The sequence below is a fragment of the Rattus norvegicus genome, chromosome 5 (genome assembly GCF_036323735.1).
Source record: "Rattus norvegicus strain BN/NHsdMcwi chromosome 5, GRCr8, whole genome shotgun sequence".
NCBI lineage: Eukaryota > Metazoa > Chordata > Mammalia > Rodentia > Muridae > Rattus > Rattus norvegicus.
In genome coordinates this window covers 128,874,121-128,890,893 of record NC_086023.1, presented here as the reverse complement: position 1 = coordinate 128,890,893, position 16,773 = coordinate 128,874,121, and the positions used below count along the sequence as shown (strand labels likewise).

Here is a 16,773-nt window from a genome sequence, read left to right as displayed (position 1 = left end):
GTGAAACCCAATGCAGACCAGAGAAGACTATCAGAGACCAGCGAAGAAGTGAGGTTTTACAAGGCATAATAATGCAAGAGCGTCCTCTCACTGCTTGTGGGGTTCTATTTATATTCTTTCTAACCATCACTCACACTCTCGGGTCTGTTTTCAACAAAACATCACGTGTCCTCTCACAAGACTGCTTCCAGAGAAACATCATGTGACACAACCGGGTTGTTAAAGAAACCAGAAATTTCCACTTTCAGCATGCTGTTGGGCCTAGCTTTTCACACAGATGTAGGGATCTGAACTTAGATTCTCGTGTTTACACAGCAAGTGCTTCACCCGCTGAGCCATCTCCCCAGTTCCCAGATCCCTTACTCTTCACAAGGCTGGGTGCTCCCTGCCAGAGGTGCAGATGTGAGTTGGACCCACCCTTCGCCCTGGGGAACTTCAGCCTGGGGAGAAGACAGGTTTGCTCTAGACTCGTGCAGAGCAGACTGAAGATGTGGAAGTTAAGAGGGCTTTAACCCAGGTTTGGGGACAGGGCCACCAAAGGACCCAGAAGAGATGATACTTGGACTGAGATTTTAAAGTCAAATGAGGGTTTTTGGATAGAGAATGAGAGAAGAGGGGTGATCATGGGAGAGGAGAGAACAGCGTGGGCAGAACATGAAGGTAAAAAGTACATTGTCACAGCCAAGACGAGCCAAAGGGGATGGAACAATTAAATTAAATTTAAGTGGAGTTCTGGAGGAGATCCTGGAGAAGAAAAAAGAAAAAAAAAACAAACCACTGAGTAAAAATGTTAAGAAACGTCTACAGGGTCAGTGAGATGACTCAGTGGGCAAAATTGCTAGCTGTGCAACACTGATGACCTGAGTTTGGTTCCCAGAATCCTCAACAGTGGAGGAGGGGGCACCAGAACAGGTGCGGAGGCTGAGTCTGTAGACCTGAGACTCCCGTGGTGAAACTGGGGGCAGAGAAAGGAGAGTTACACGGCAATCAGCCCAGGGCCAGAATTAATGTCAACTGCCTCAGCACAGTGGGAGGAGAGAAGTGACTCCTGAAAACTGTCTCTGGTCACGTGTGCACCCATCCACGGACACGAAGAAGGGAGGGACGGAAGGAGGGAGGGAGAAGGAGAGATTCAGAGAGGATAGAAGAAAATGATACGAATCGTGAACCTAGTCAAATGTATTGACATTATAGCAATACGCCACGCCAATGTAAGACAGCACTCATAGGGAAGCGACTGGGACGGCCGCATTAGCTTTGCTGTGTGTGTGTGTGTGTGTGTGTGTGTGTGTGTGTGTGTGGCAGGGGGTGTTCAAGACAGGGCTTCTCTGTGTAGCCCTAGCTGTCCTGGAACTCTCGTGTATCCTAGGGTAGCCTCTTTGTGTAGCTCAGGATGATCTTGAACTCTTGATCCTTTTTCCTCCCAAGTGCTGGATTACAGGTTTTAAGACTGACCAGTTTAAGACTGTTTTATTTATATACTTGTAAGTATTTCATGTGCTGGGACTGGAGGTGTGGCTGGTAGGCTGCCAGAAGGATAAGTAAGTGAAGACGACTGGGCCCAGTATATTGACGAGAAGCCATGTTTTTTGCTGTTTTGGTTTTTTTTTTTTTATTTTTAAGCACTGGCATGATAATGATCAGAGGTCATTTGGAAAGAACAAGATTCAGAGCAAGAAGCTCCCCAAAGGCTGCTGCTGGTCTAAGGGCGAAATACTCAGAAGCTGGCAAGGAAAAGGAAAGGCAGGACAGACAGGCTTAGAGTTGGCCCTCAGAAGAGAGCTATGGATGGGGGTGGAGTAGCACACGACGGTCATTTCCAACACTTGGGAGGCTGAGGCAGGAAGGTCAGAAATCAAAACCATCCTCAGTAATATGGAGAGTTCAAGGCCAGCCCAGGATGTACAAAACCCTACCTCAAAGAGGAAAGGAAGGATTCTGGAATGAAACTGAAGGAGGGTGTGGTTGAATGACAAAATTGACAAGTGAATGAGGAGAATACATGCCTTAGGGGAAGGAGAGGCATTCCCTGGGCCTCCTACCCAGCCGGGCCTGAGCTCAGAGCCTCTGCATCATTCACGGAGGAAGGCAAGAAGCGCAGGAGTACAGCTGAGTGTTTCCAGCCATTTCCAGTGGTCACCTGGCAACCCAGATGCGGGGCAATGGTGTGGGGGAAGAGGCAGCTGCAGAAGGAAGGCACTTCAACTCCTCAGCCAAACTGCCTCCAATACTCCTACCCCTGCCTTAGCAACACATCAGGCACGATCTGGGAGAGCTTGACAGCCTCCCATAGCAACTGGACAGAGCCCCACTTCGGTCTCCGTTTTCCATCAGCATGGGGGAAAAGCAGTTGGAACCCTGTCTAATTTCTAATTTCTCTGCTGATGACTCTGCCTAGTCAAACCCAGGGCTTGAGATCCTAAAAGTGACTGTGGCCACCTAAGACCAGCCACACAACACAGCACGATAGAGCGGTCAACCCTAACTATGCTTCTTGCCTTTGTATAGATTACTAAGCACCTGTTACAGATGTCCTTACCCTGAAGCATCTCATTTGGCCTTTACTAAAGCTAAGAAGTTTCCATTAGTATTTGCCCTGCCTTATGGCTGAAGTAACTAAAATTCAGACACTGCAGGTGCTAGCTGTCCATTCTGTTTAGATGGCTCTTATCATTGGACAGCTGTCTTATATTGGACAGCTCAACTAAGGAGCCCCATCTCTTGCTGGTCTTGTGCTAAACATTGAGCAACTTCTCAACAAGTGGATCTCAAACCCTTTGGGGGTTGAATAACCCTTTCACAGGTGTATCATACCATGGATCCTACATATCAGATATGTACATTGCAATTCATAGCAGTAGCAAAACTACAGCTAGGAAGTAGCAATGAAAATAATTTTATGGTTGGGGAATCACCACAACATGAGGAACTGTATTAAAGGGTCGCAGCATTAGGAAGGTTGAGAACTGCTGTCTTAAAGGCTACTGCATCAAGTGCTAACTTGATAAACTATACACTTACACACCAGGGTTGCTCAGGCTGTGGTGCTCACTAGAATCGCCTGTGACGTTGTAGGAGCATGGGAGGCCAACAGACAGGGGAGCCGAAAAGCCAACAGATGGTAAGGTGAGATGGGCAATGTGCCCTTTCCTGGGAGCATTTTCTTAGAGGTCCCATATTTTAGCCATGGCAGTGTCTCTCAGTCGCCTGTGAGGTCCCTGAGGTATCACCACACACTGAAAAGAGTTGGGTGTGAAAAGAACACAGGCTTTGGCAATAGACAGCTCTAACTTTGAACCCCAACTGTGTCATCTATTAATTTCTGTATAGTTCGGTGAACCCCCTTCTCTGTTTCTTTATCTTTCCTGAGCATCATGCATGAGAAGATTGCATAGGCAATAAAGTCGGGAAAAGCACCTGAGAAATCGTGGCTACACAATAAATATAATTTTTTTAAAAAATTGATTTTATTTTTATCTGTGTACACACGTGAGTGCAGGTGTCCACAGATCCAGGGATCCCCTAACAGCTAGAGTTAAATGCTAGTGTGAACTGCCTGATGTGGGTGCTGGGAACTGAACTCAGGTCCTCTTCAGGAACAGGAAACACTACTAGATGCTGAGTAAGCTCTCCGCCCTCAATAAATACAATTCTTAATATTTTTCATCACTCATGGAGTGCTTTACTAAAGCCCTTAGCTCTAAAAAAGAAGTGTGTGTGTGTGTGTGTGTGTGTGTGTGTGTGTGTGTGCGTGCGCGCGCGCGCGCATGCAGCGTGCACGAGTGAGAGAGAGAGAGTGTGTGTGTGTACATGTGACTGGGCGCCTGTGTACATGTGCATAAATGTATACATAAATATGTACATGTGCATGTGTGTGTGAATGCAAGCATGTGTGTGGAATCGGAGAACAGCTTCTGTGGTGATTTGAATAAGAATGGACTCCACGGGCTTGCTTGTTTGGATGCTTGGTCATCAGCTGATTAAACTGTTTGGGAATGATTGACATCTGTAGCCTTGTTGGAGAAGGGGTGTCACTGGGAATGGGCTCTGAGGTTTCAAAAGCCCAAGCCAGGCCCAGAGTGTGCGTCTCTGTCTGTTTCTATCTCTGTGTGCATCTCTTTCTCTTTCTCTGCCTGCAGCTTGCATTGTGGATCAGATGTGAGCTGCTCTCTTGCTCCAGTGCATGCCTGTCTGCTTCCCGCTGTGATGATAATGGAGTAACTCTAAAACTATAAACAAGCCCCAATTAAATGTTTTCTTTTATAAGAGCATGCTTTGGTCAGCAATAGAACAGGGACAAAGACAGCTTTGGTGTTGGTCTTGTTTTTTGCCTGATTTCTGTTCTGCACTCCCAGCTAGCTGGCCATGAGCATCTATGGATTCTCCTGTTTCCCACTCCCATCTCTCGGCAGGAATGCTGGTTACAGACACACAGTACTGCAGCTGGCTTTTGGGCATTCTCTGGATTCCATTTCAGGTCCTCATGCTTGTACGGCAGGCATTTAACTCCCTGAGCTGCCCCTTCAGCTCCCAAACCCCTTCCCTATAATATGTAAAGCTATAAAACAAAAGACAGAATTTAACATGGTGTACAATCTTTGTTGTTGTTGTTGGTGGTGGTGGTGGTGGTAGTGGTGGTGGTGTTTTTCATGACAGGGTTTCTCTGTGTATCCCTGACTGTCCAGGAACTCACTCTGTAGACCAGGCTGGCCTTGAACTCCTGACTGTTGGGATTAAAGGCGCATGTGCCACCTCTGCCATCGCTGCCCAGCTTTTGAAGTCAGACATACATTGGTTCAAATTTGGACTCTGAAACTTGCTATTACTTTTGTGAACTCAAGTAAGCAGCCTAACTCCTGTAGACCTCCATTTACTCAGGCAATCACAGCACCTGCCTCCAGAGACTGAGGATGAAATGAGCTGCTGGAAGCCCAAGCACAGGGCTGGCAGAGCGCCAATAGTCAGCCCACAGCAGTCTTGTGGGAAGCTTTACTGACCCCATCGTCAGGTGAGGGTATTTTACATAAACAGCATCTGCTGTGTATGGCCACAACAATTATGGATGCGTTACATGGAGAGGGACTGGCAGGCCTTTAGAACAAGAAGAGCACTTTTACTGCTTCTAGAGCCCAGAGCTCGAGAGAATAAACCCTCCCAGAGCTCATACACAACCAGTCCTGGGGTGTCTGTCTGCATTATAATTGGTTTTGCTTGGCCTTTTATCTGTCTGTCCATGTCAGCCATGGCAAAAAGCCCTAGTGTCCCAGGCCACCCCTTATCCCTGACTCTCCCACAGAGCTCATAATATTCTCTTAAAATCCTCTATTCTAGACACATCTCCCTGTCTCTTTTTGTCAACAACGTCATCTAAATGTTCCCTTCTCTTCCTTGCTGCCATTGAAACCAGGCTCTCTAAGGCCTTCCCTCAAAGCCTCCATATTGCTGATTGCTTCCTTTCTTATGCCCTCTTTCCTCAATAAGTCGGGAGGTAGAATAAGATGTTGCTTCTCTCTCCTGCTTGTAGATTATTCTGCTTCCCTCCTTCGCAAACAACATGCCTGCCAGTGTGCTGGTTTAAATATGTTTGGCCCAGGGAGTGGCACTATTTGGAGGTATGGCCTTGTTGGAGTAGGTGTGCCATTGTGGGTGTGGGCTTTAAGACCCCCATCCTAGCTGCCTGGAAGCAGTATTCTGCTAGCAGCCTTCAGAACAAGATATTGAACTCTCAGCTCCTCCTGCGTCATGCCTGCCTGGATGCTGCCCTGCTCCCACCTTGATGATAATGAGCTCTGAACCTGTAAACCAGCCTTAATTAAATGTTATCCTTATAAGAATTGCCTTGGTCATGGCGTCTGTTCACAGCAGGAAAGCCCTAACTAAGACACCCAGCTTTGAATCTCGTACTATGCATGAGTTATACCACCCACAGATCCCTCTGCCGGTCAACAAACAGGAACAGGTTCACATAATTCTCAGTGGTTGGAATACAACAGGATGTGCGATCCAACATCTTGAACTCTCATTATCTAGAACTTCAGTGCTGCTGCTCTCTAAGCCTACCTTAGCCACTCTTGGTCTCATTAATAGCAGGCATTTTAAGCCTCCTACCCTAAAACCACTAGGACCTTTCCTGTCCACTCCTCAATTCCATTTCAACCATCTTTATCCCCTACCATCTCTCTTCACAGTCTCTCACCCCTCTGTCTTTTCTCCCTCTCTGTTGGGCTTGAACCTGAGGTCAGTTTTGACAGTGACTTCTCTGCCCATATCCCTGCCCCCAGCCCCATGGGCCTTTTAATGGCTTGCCATATTCAACAAAACCACATTTTTTTCCCTCAAAACCAACTCATTGCCTATTCTGTGCCTGTATCCATGGAACAAGGCACGTCTGGGGAAAAACATAAGTGTGCTTCAGATCTGTGAATACGTGAATGACAATGCTATCATTAATTTCAAGTGAAGCCTTAATGCTAATGGCAATCCAATTACACTTCCCTTGCTCGTCCAGCCCATTCACTCTCCCGCTTTCTTAGACAGTGTTCTCTCTCTTCAAATCTCTGATCTCTCTCTCCTACCCCGACTCTCAGATCTGATGACCTGCTTCCTCTTTAATCAGAAGAACCTTTACCGGCACATGTAACCCTTAACTGCACCTGTGCCCAAGCCCTTTGCTGTCTCCCTGGTTGTCATGGACACGGTGTATCCCAGCAAGAATGTGTCCTCTGCTCCTAAATCCATCCCTTCTCAGCAGTTCAGGGATACTGTTACAGACATTTTCTTTCCATCTAGGTTTTGTTTCTTCTCTTTCCATTTTTCTTCTCCCAGTCTTACCAGGTTTTAATCCCAACTACCAAAACTGGTTGTACGGAGGGTACCAATATCCTCCATGTTCCTAAATCCAGTCCTCTGCCCTCATATGTCTAACCCTTCACCCATATTCTACACAGTTTGTATTTCCTTCCCCCTGTAAAACTATCTTTACTTGGCTGCCAGGGCACTACTTTTTTTTGAATTTTTCATCTTCCCAGCATTATTGTTATTATTATGGGTTTTTGTGACACAATCTCATGTAGCTCAGGCTGTCACAAAATATACCGTGTAGCTGAGGACAACCTTGAATGGATCTTCCTGCCTTCACTTGAGTGCTGGGATTACAGGTGAGCATCATCATGTCCAACTTCTGATCTTCTACGTCACTCCTCTGTTGATCTTCATCAGTCTCACAGTTTTAAACATGTATCTCTATCTGTCTGTCTATCTGTCTATCTATCTATCTATCTATCTATCTATCTATCTATCATCTATCTATCATCTAATCTATCTATCATCTATCTATCTATAATCTATCTATCATCTATCTATCTATCATCTATCTATCATCTATCTATCTATCTATCTACCTATCTATCATCTATCTATCTGTGTGGGGGTTTTGCCTTCTTTCTTTCTTTTCTTTCTTTCTTTCTTTCTTCCTTCCTGGGACAGGATCCAGGGCCCCTTGAGTTTCATAGTTTCAAATACTATCTATGTACAAATGACTTGTTACTTTGTATCTGCAGCCAGGACCTCTGTCTTAAACCACTGACTGATTAATTCAGGAGCTCATTTTGTATAACTACTTGGTTATCAACAGCTGAACCTGACTTAATATGAATGTTCATTTCTATGTTTTGGAGACACGGTTTTTCTGTGTAGCCCTGGCTATCCTACAACTGGAGCTATAGACCAGGCTGGCCTTGAAATCAGATCCTCACCTGCCTCTGCCTCCTGAGCACTGAGATTAAAGGTGTGGACCACCACTGCCCTCCAACTTATTATGGTCAGGCTCAGCCCCATCTTGTCTCTCCCTGGTCTTCCTATAGCCTTCCCAGCTCAGTTAGAGCTTTCTGAGACGACCTAGCTCAAGCCACCATTACATTGGTTTCTATTACTGAAAATCCTACCCAGTACTCCTGGCTTCTGTTGTTAGCTCATCCCAACTCACTCTTAAAACATACATAATACTCTCTCAGAGGAATCCGATAAATATGAAGATATAAATCAGGGAAGTGTGCTGGAGTTAGTGATGATAATCACGTAGCTTTATGACTATGTCAAAAATCACTCAATGGAACCTCAAAAGCTTTTGCAAGGTTGGAGAGATGGTTAAGAACACTTATTTTTCTTGCAGACAACCTGGTTTTCAATTCTCAGCACCCACATGGTGGCTCACAACTGCCCTAATTTCAGACCCAGAGGCTCCGAGGCCCTCTTCTGACCTCCATGGGCACCAGGCATGCACATGGTACACACATATATATAAAGCCAAGGCACTTGTAAATAAAAATAAAATAAATAAATCTAAAAATAAAAAGTTTTTTTTAAAAAAATAAAAAGCTTTCACAAATGTTTTTCTGCCTGTAAATCCTTTTCCTGGCACAGTCCTGAGATTCTTGTATTCATTTGTCAAAATGTGGTACAAATGAACCCCAACTGTGTGGCTTTCAGTGACTTTCCCTGGAAGAAATAGGTCTTTGTGTGTGTGTGTGTGTGTGTGTGTGTGTGTGTACCTTTTCTTGTGTGTGCACACATGTGGACTTGTATGTTGAAGTCAATGTCAATGTTGTGACTTCCTCTGTCCCTTTTCACCATTTTTCTTTAAGATTGAGTCCCCCACTGAACCTTGAGCTCATGAGTTTGGCTAGGCTAACTGGCCAGCCAGCTACAGATCTCAATTTCTCTGGGGGGCCCTGGGAGACAAGTTGCTAGGCCCAGCCTTTACATAAACTCAGGTTCTCACGATTGCTCAGCAGCCATTTTACCCATGGGGCTGTCTCCCTGGTGCCAGCCTTCATCATGCCCTCGTCCCTTTTTTATTTCTATGTGTATTATTTGTAGTGCTTGTTTGCCTCTGTGCCCATGCTTAGTACATAGACATGCATACAACACATATTTATTGAATGAATAAATGTTCAAAGGAAGTTTAGATCACTTTCCCCACACTGGTCGGGGTGGATGAAAGGCTCAAAGCCGCATACCCTCCAGAGCCTGTCTTGGGGACGTCTCAAACAGCCAGGTGGGATTGCTGGTTAATCTGTTTACAGATTCCGAAGGTAAACTATGCCTGCAGTTCTGCCCTGACTTCCCACAGCCTTTGTTGTGATTGCGAGATCAGATTAAACCTTCTCCAGCAGCTGGCTCCTACAGGCTTGGGGGAGATGAAAGTGTCAGCATGTCTCTGTAGACACACAGAGAAGCTTGCTGCCTAGAAAAATCCATTTTGATTATCACAGAACTGAGTACAGGACGGTGCACCCAGCAACTGCCTCACATTTCCTAGAGCCACGGGGCTTGTGAGAGCCAAGCCTCCCCTCAGCTTCCTGACTCTTCCTTCTTTGCGCCCACGGGTCTTCCTAGAGGTCTCCAGAGTAGGATCAGAAGTCTCCTGGGGGTGGCAGACAGAGCCATGTCATCATGTGGCATATTGTGTGTATGTGTGTGTGTGTGTGTGTGTGTGTATGTGTGTGTGTGTGTGTGTGTGTGCCTGTGTGTGTGTGTGTCTGTCTGTCGCCTGTCTGTCTGATTGACAGGTTTTAGCAAGCTTGACTTTGCTAAAGCCTCTAATCACATGCTTCATCTTAGCTTTTATAATAATAAAAATTTCACATGACTCCCCATCCCTCTGACTCCTACATCTATCTCTAAATTGTTTCCAAATTTAGATGAAGAAGAAAGGGAGTACCATTTATTGATCTCTTTTGGACCTTAGTAAGAACTATTTGCTGTGTGTTTACTCTGAGCCCAGTATTACCTCCTTTAAAACGTCATCAACAGAGAAGTAATGGGGACACACACATGCCACGGTCACTGAGCACTGAGGAATGGGCTGAAAAGAAAGACAGGAGAACAGCAGGCCTGGGAGCAGGGACAGCAAGTGTTTGTGTATCCTTCAGGCATGCTGGAAGGGCTGTGATATGAGTAACCCCAGACAGATGAGACAATTCTGTTTATTAAGTCTTGGCATGAGAGCTTTACTGGTAGGGACAGCAGGGGAGCCATCTCTCTCTTTCCACAATGGTAGCTCCTCTTGCTGCATCATAAGGCATGGACCAAGCCTGGAATGATGGACAGGGTGTGAGGAAGATCACTGGGCGAGCTAGCTTTGAAAACGGTGGGTAGAGCGGAGGCTCACTCCTAGTTCCAAGCCTGGGGATGAGACTTACAGCACTGCTTGACATTTCTCAGCTCCGAGAGTCAGTCCCAGGCCTGAGGTTGAAGCAGGCTCATTCTACTCTTCAGGACCCATCGGACAGATGAGACGCCTGTCCTGCGGTTTGGTTCTATCTCCCCCACTACCGTAAGAATTCTAGTGAGCAGGAAGGACACCTCCTCAGACTAGCACAAAGTCCTGCATAGAGTCCATTAAATGAATTAAACAAGCAAGCTTGCCACTGAGCTCCGCACAGGGAACCTGCCATCTCTGTTTGGAGGTTTTGGAGACAGGGTTTCTCGGTAGCCCTGGCTGTCCTGGAACTCGCTTTGTAGACCAAGCTGGCCTCAAACTTGCCCGCCTCTGCTCCCCCAGTGCTGGGATTAAAGGCATGCGCCACCACATCCAGCCCTCTTTTTTTTTTTTATAAATTATTTATTATTGTTACTTGTATTCTAGAAGGGGCGGGTTTACATGCACCGCTGAATGCACATGGAAGTCAGAGGATAATTCTGTGGAATTCTTTCTCTCCTCCACCTTTTTTTTTCTTTCTTTCTTTTTTTCGGAGCTGGGGACTGAACCCAGGGCCTTGCGCTTGCTAAGCAAGCGCTCTACCACTGAGCTAAATCCCCAACCCCTCTCTCCTCCACCTTTACATGGGTTCCAGAGGTGACACTCACATCATCAAAATTGATGGCAAGTACTTTTACCCACTGAGCCAACTTGCCAGCTCCAACAAGCCTCCTCTTAGGAATGATTACATGGGTTGGAGGGAAGGTGTGAAAGACACAAAGAATGCTTTAAAGCAAACATAACAAGCAGAGAGATGGCTGAGCAGGTAAGGGCACTTGCCATGCAAGCCTGAGGACCTGAGTTCCACCCCTGGAACCCACATAAAGGTGGGAGGAGACTCCATAAAGTTGTCCTCTGACGTACACACAACACACACACACACACACACACACACACACACTATAACACAGGTGTTCACATCTGTATCATACAGACACATCCACAAATAGTGACAAATTTTAAAAACTTTAAGCACATATAAAATGACCTTTCCTGGCTGACAATGTCCACAGTTCTTCCTGAAGGCTCTTCCCTTCCTTTTTCCCCACTTGCTTTTCACAACAACCCATGAATCAAGGACAGCAAGAATTGTTTCTCCAGAATTGGGGAAGCAGGTGAAGGGAGGGGACAGGCCACTCACATCACACAACAAGCAGGGGATGAGATGGGACTAGAACACAGGCCTCTAGTGTCCTAGATTGATTTTGTTCTCCCAGACCTGTGGGTTCTTTCCCTGACCAGCCGCAGACCAAACAAACAGGCCATGCAGAGAAGTGGTGGGAGTCCTTTCTGCTCTCCTCTTCCCACAGGTCTCCTGGGGTTGCTTGGCAACCAGAACCAGCACTAAATGGGCTCTCTCCACTTGGGTCTGTTGCCATGAAGGTACCAGTCACATCTGTGTACACTTTGCTCCCTGTTAATGAGGCTTTACCCTTAAGCATACCTCCTCAGTAAGATTTTCTCCTCTGATCTTGTTACTGGCCTCTCAAGAAACAGAGGAGACATGCAAAGACCTACGTGACAAGAAATCCAAAAGAACAAGGCGCCCAATGCCATCCTCATCCTTTATCCCCAGAGATAACAGATCCTGCTGAGTGACACTCCTACCCTACCCTTTCCTCTCTACTCTCTCCATGTTCCATAGAGAACAACTTCTGGGGCTGGAGAAACCAAATAAATGCCGCATACCACACTGGTGAGTCACTGGCTGCCACTTGAGCATTTCTGCAACCGAAGATGGACAAACTTGCAAGGGGACCCAAGAACCACTTATATATGGACCAGAAACCAGAACCTAACATCTTTTATAGGTGCCAAACACTGTGTTCTGCAGTTGTATTAACACACCTCAAAAAAACCTGTGAAGTAGTGTAATAGGAAATACTAGGTGTTCATAGACACAAAGTGACCTCCTGAAGGCCACACAGCTTTAAAAAGAAAATCAAAAATGTTTGTGTAAAAAGTTTAGACTCTGTGTGTGTGTGTGTGTGTGTGTGTGTGTGTGTGTGTGTTCCTCCTTCTATCTTTACAGTAAATTGGTCATCGAATCTAGTGAATTTCTGAGTCTCTCTCATTTCTAGCTTCTATGTCGCTTTGATCAAAGTGCTATAGACCAAATGTACGTGTCCTGAAATGCATATGTTGAAATATTAGCTTGCACTATGGCTATATTTGGAAATGGGACTTCTAAGAATTAGTGTCTCGAGAGATGTCAACAATGGGGGATGGGGAACTGGGGTAGCAACCAGAAAGTCCCAGACGCCAGGAAAGCAAGAACCTCCCAGGACCCCACAGGGATGACATTAGCTGAAATACCCTACAAAGGGGCGAAAGAACCTGTTGGGACCATATTCAGAGGTTAGGCATGGCCCTCCAGTTTAGGGATGGGGCCACCCACCCATCTCCAAAATTTTAACCCAGAATTGCTCCTGTCTAAAGGAAATACAGGGACAAAGAATAGAGTAGAGACTGAAGGAAAGGAAAGGCCATCCAGAGACTGCCCTGCCTAGGGATCCATGCCACATGCAGCCATCAAACCCAGACACTATTGCTGATGCCAAGAAGTGCTTACTGACAGGAACCTGATACAGCTGTCTCCTGAGAGGCTCTGCCAGATCCTGACTAATATAGATGGGGATGCTCGAAGCCAACCATTGGACTGATCACAGGGACCCCAATGGAGGACTTGGGGGAAGGACTGAAGGAGCTGAAGGGGCTTTATCTGGTATCGATGGGAGGGGAGGCCCTTGGTCCTGTGAAAGCTTGATGCCCCAGTGTAGAGGGATGCTAGGGTGGTGAGGCAGGAGTGGGTGGATGGGTGGAGGAGCACCCTCATAGAAGCAGGGTAAGGGGGGGCAAGGGATTGGGGGTTTGCAGAGGGGAAAACAGGAAAGGAGAGAACATTCAAAATGTAAATAAATAAAAATATCCAACTAAAAAAAAGAAGAAAAAAAAGAACCTTTAACGCTGTTTCTCCTGCAGTCGTGCAGATGGAAGGGCTTATGGGAATGTAGGGAAAAGGTCTGCCTGTTCCTGATCTTGGACTTCCTGTAGAACCCAGAGAAAACAATTTCTGCTGCTAAAGCCACCTAGTCTGTGGTACTTGTTACTGCTGCCCAAACAGACCACCACACTTGCTGGTCTAGTGACTTTTTAGTTGCTGTGACAAAACACCATGATGGCCACAACTTATTTAAAAAGTGTTCAACTTGGGGATTGCAGTTCCAGAGAGGTAGAGTCCTTTGCCATCATAGTGGGGGACATGGCAACAGGCAGGCAGACGTGGTGTGGAACAGTAGCCTCAGGTTTGCATCTTCGTCCACAAGCACAAGGTAGAGAAAGATAATGGGAAATGTGACGCTTCTGAAACCTCAAAGCCCACCCTCGTTGGCACAGCTTCTCCAACAAGGCCACACTTCCTAAGCCTTCACAATCAGCTCTACCAACTGCGGACCAAGTATTGAAACAGATGAGCCTATGGGGCACAGTCCCATTCAAACCACCACGACTTGCCTTGAAGTCTTATTATTGTCACCAGCATTAAAGCTTTATTGTAAATAACTTGCAAAACCACCACCCACAGTAAGATTGTCCAGACCCAAAATCTACACACCCCAATGACTTTGATACAATTAGGATAGCAGTTCTAAAGCTGTTGGATGTTATATTTTTACTATCATTTATATTTTTATACCCCTATCAAATACCCCCCACACATACACACACACCCTGAAAAATCCAAGACAGAGTGAAAACTAGAAAAACAGTTTTATGTCTATTTTCCTGACTCCTATATTCTTTAGGTTTGGATCCTTAAGAAATATCCAATCTACTGGTTGACTTTAACTTTCCCTTTCTTTTATAGCTTGGTCAATATCTATTATTTTTAAAATGGTTTCACAATGTATAACCAATGCATTAAAGTGCATTTAATGCACATGGTTTGATGATACAGTTTGTATCTAAACCAGTTTCTTTATCTCACTTTCATCCATCCTTTATCTGAAGCCAGAAGTTTCTCTAAGATGCAAATCCATCTTTGTGAAAACTCTTCTGTGCCCCTCCCTCATGCTTATCACCCTGCTCTCCAAACATATCCATCTAAGGAAGAAAAGATTAGGCACTGCATACACATAGATTATATATACATACTCCCATGCACAAAATGTTAAGAGACATAAAAATGAAATCGGAGCTAGGGAGGTGACTCAGTCCGTAAAGTGCTATGCAAGCCTGAGGACCTGGTCAGATTCCCAGCACTGAGTACAAGCCGTGTGTGATTATACACCCCACGATCTTAGCTTTGTGAAAGCAGACACAGCATCCCTGGTGCTACCCGGACAGCTAACCTTGTCGACTTGGTGAGCTCCGGGTTTAATGTGAGATCCTGTTCCAAACATTGAGGTGGGGGGGCGTAATGGAGGAAGAAGCCCAGGCTGGGGTTACAGATCAGTGGGTAAAGCTGCTTACCCCCTAATGTTTCAAGCCTGATGACCTCAGTGTGATCCCCACATGCAGATGGAGAAACTTAGGGCTGGAGAGGGGGCTCAGATACCACCCTTTCAATAAGACCCCAGTTTGGTTCCCAGCACCCATCTAGGATCTCTGAAACTGTCTCTAACCCCAGTTCCAGGGGATCTGACTCCCTCTTTTGGCCTCCTTAGAAACTGCATTCACAGGAACAAACCCACACAGATAGATAGATAGATAGATAGATAGATAGATAGATAGATAGATAGATAGATAGATACTTTTTTTCTAAAATTGATCTGTTCTCTACATGAACACACACACACACACACACACACACACACAAACACACACACACACATTGGTAGGCACTCACCCCATCCACACATATATAGACACAGTAAGAATGGAACATTTAAAGTTTAATATAAACAGTACAAAAGTTTTAAAAAAATTAAGCAAAGCAATGAGATTGACTAAGTTGGATCTTCTCTGTCCTCACTGATTTTACCCGGAAACATGACTGACAACTTGTGCCAGGAAGTTGAAGACAAATCAGTCAGCCACTTTCTTAAAGTCAATTGGGGGTCACTATACTTAGCAAAGACCAAGAGGAGGTTTCTCTACAGGGCTCTTTAAAAGGCACACACCACTGTGGGGGGTTCGTTCAGTTAAATCTACATAGCATAATTGGTAAATCTACTTAAGCCAGGGACAGCAATACTGCAAAAGCTCTCAATCCAGGAATGTGTGAGGGAGCCACTCTTGCCAAGTCCTTAGAAGGGCACAAGACTTTTCAGCTGGAAGCTGCATGATAATCTGTATAGAAATCACAGAAGGAGATCAACCCATGCCAATCTACATAGTAAAACAAATTTATTTTATATTAATAGATTTTAAAAACAAGCTCTAGTATTTTCTTCAGTTCCCCGAGGAGTCATCAGACGCATGCCATGTGGCCAATGGCAAGAGCTGTCTGTGTTTCTCCCACAGTCTTCATCTAGTTTCAAAGGGTGGATCATCACACCCTACTTACATGTGCTCTCATGCATTCCTGAGCTGGAGTTGACATCAAATAATATAGGTGAAAGCACACAGTAGGTGTTCTCATATATCCCAACTCTCACCCCAAGGTGTTAGACTACCCCAGCCATTCTTCAATTCTAGCCTGCCTTAAAACCACCAGCTACCACAGGCTTTTGGGTCTTGCCTCCAACATTTTGGGACCCTTATGCTTGTGGTGAGGCCAAAGAGTGGATTTCTAACAAATCCCCAAGTGTTGTTGGTGTGGTTGCACCACAACTGGAGGACCAATAAATTAGAGGACCTTCATAGCTTCTCCTGTTTCTAATCATTTATGATGTTTCTGTGTCTTTAATGGAGAGTCAAAGGACACTCATCTCTCTAGGAATTAACATTTAACACTCTAAATTGAAATGCCTAAGATTTCAGGTACACAGTGTAGAAAAAATGCATAATTCAGAATGTGAAGATCCGAGTTCAAATGTCACTTTGTAGCTGTGTGGTTGACCTAAGACAAGTTAATTTCTGAGTGTTTTTTTATTTCTTTGTAAAACAGAGCTGCTATGTTAAAATACTATAGGTGGCATAACCCTTTAATCCCAGCAATCAAGAAGCAGAAAGAGGTGGATTTCCACAGGGAGTTCAAGGCCAGCCAAGGCTACAAAATGAGACACTGTTTCAAAAAAAAATGCTATGTCCCTCATAACATTTATGTATACTAATATATGAGAAATAATTTTTAAAAATAGATGTAGATTCTTCCAATATATTATTATACACTTAGCACATATAATATGCAACGGCACATTACGTTTTGAATACTTTCACAAATTTTCAAGATTCCTAAGTGCAGCGCTAAATACTGCTAAGTACTCTGGCCAGCTTCTGAAATAAGTAGGTATTTTCTTAGTGCCATTGGTAGATAGCAATAGCAGAGTCTCCCACTTCCAAGACTGCCAGTCCTCCATGTTCCTGTCCTCCCAGGGTTTGGACCTCTGGATAGCCTCTTTCTACACTCA

The 16,773-nt window shown here is 45.2% G+C and overlaps 1 protein-coding gene across 4 annotated transcripts in view; it reads right to left on the bottom strand.

Moving 5' to 3' along the window:
- Window positions 1-16,773, bottom strand: part of Rab3b (RAB3B, member RAS oncogene family) — a 67,054-nt gene that overhangs the window by 35,194 nt on the left and 15,087 nt on the right.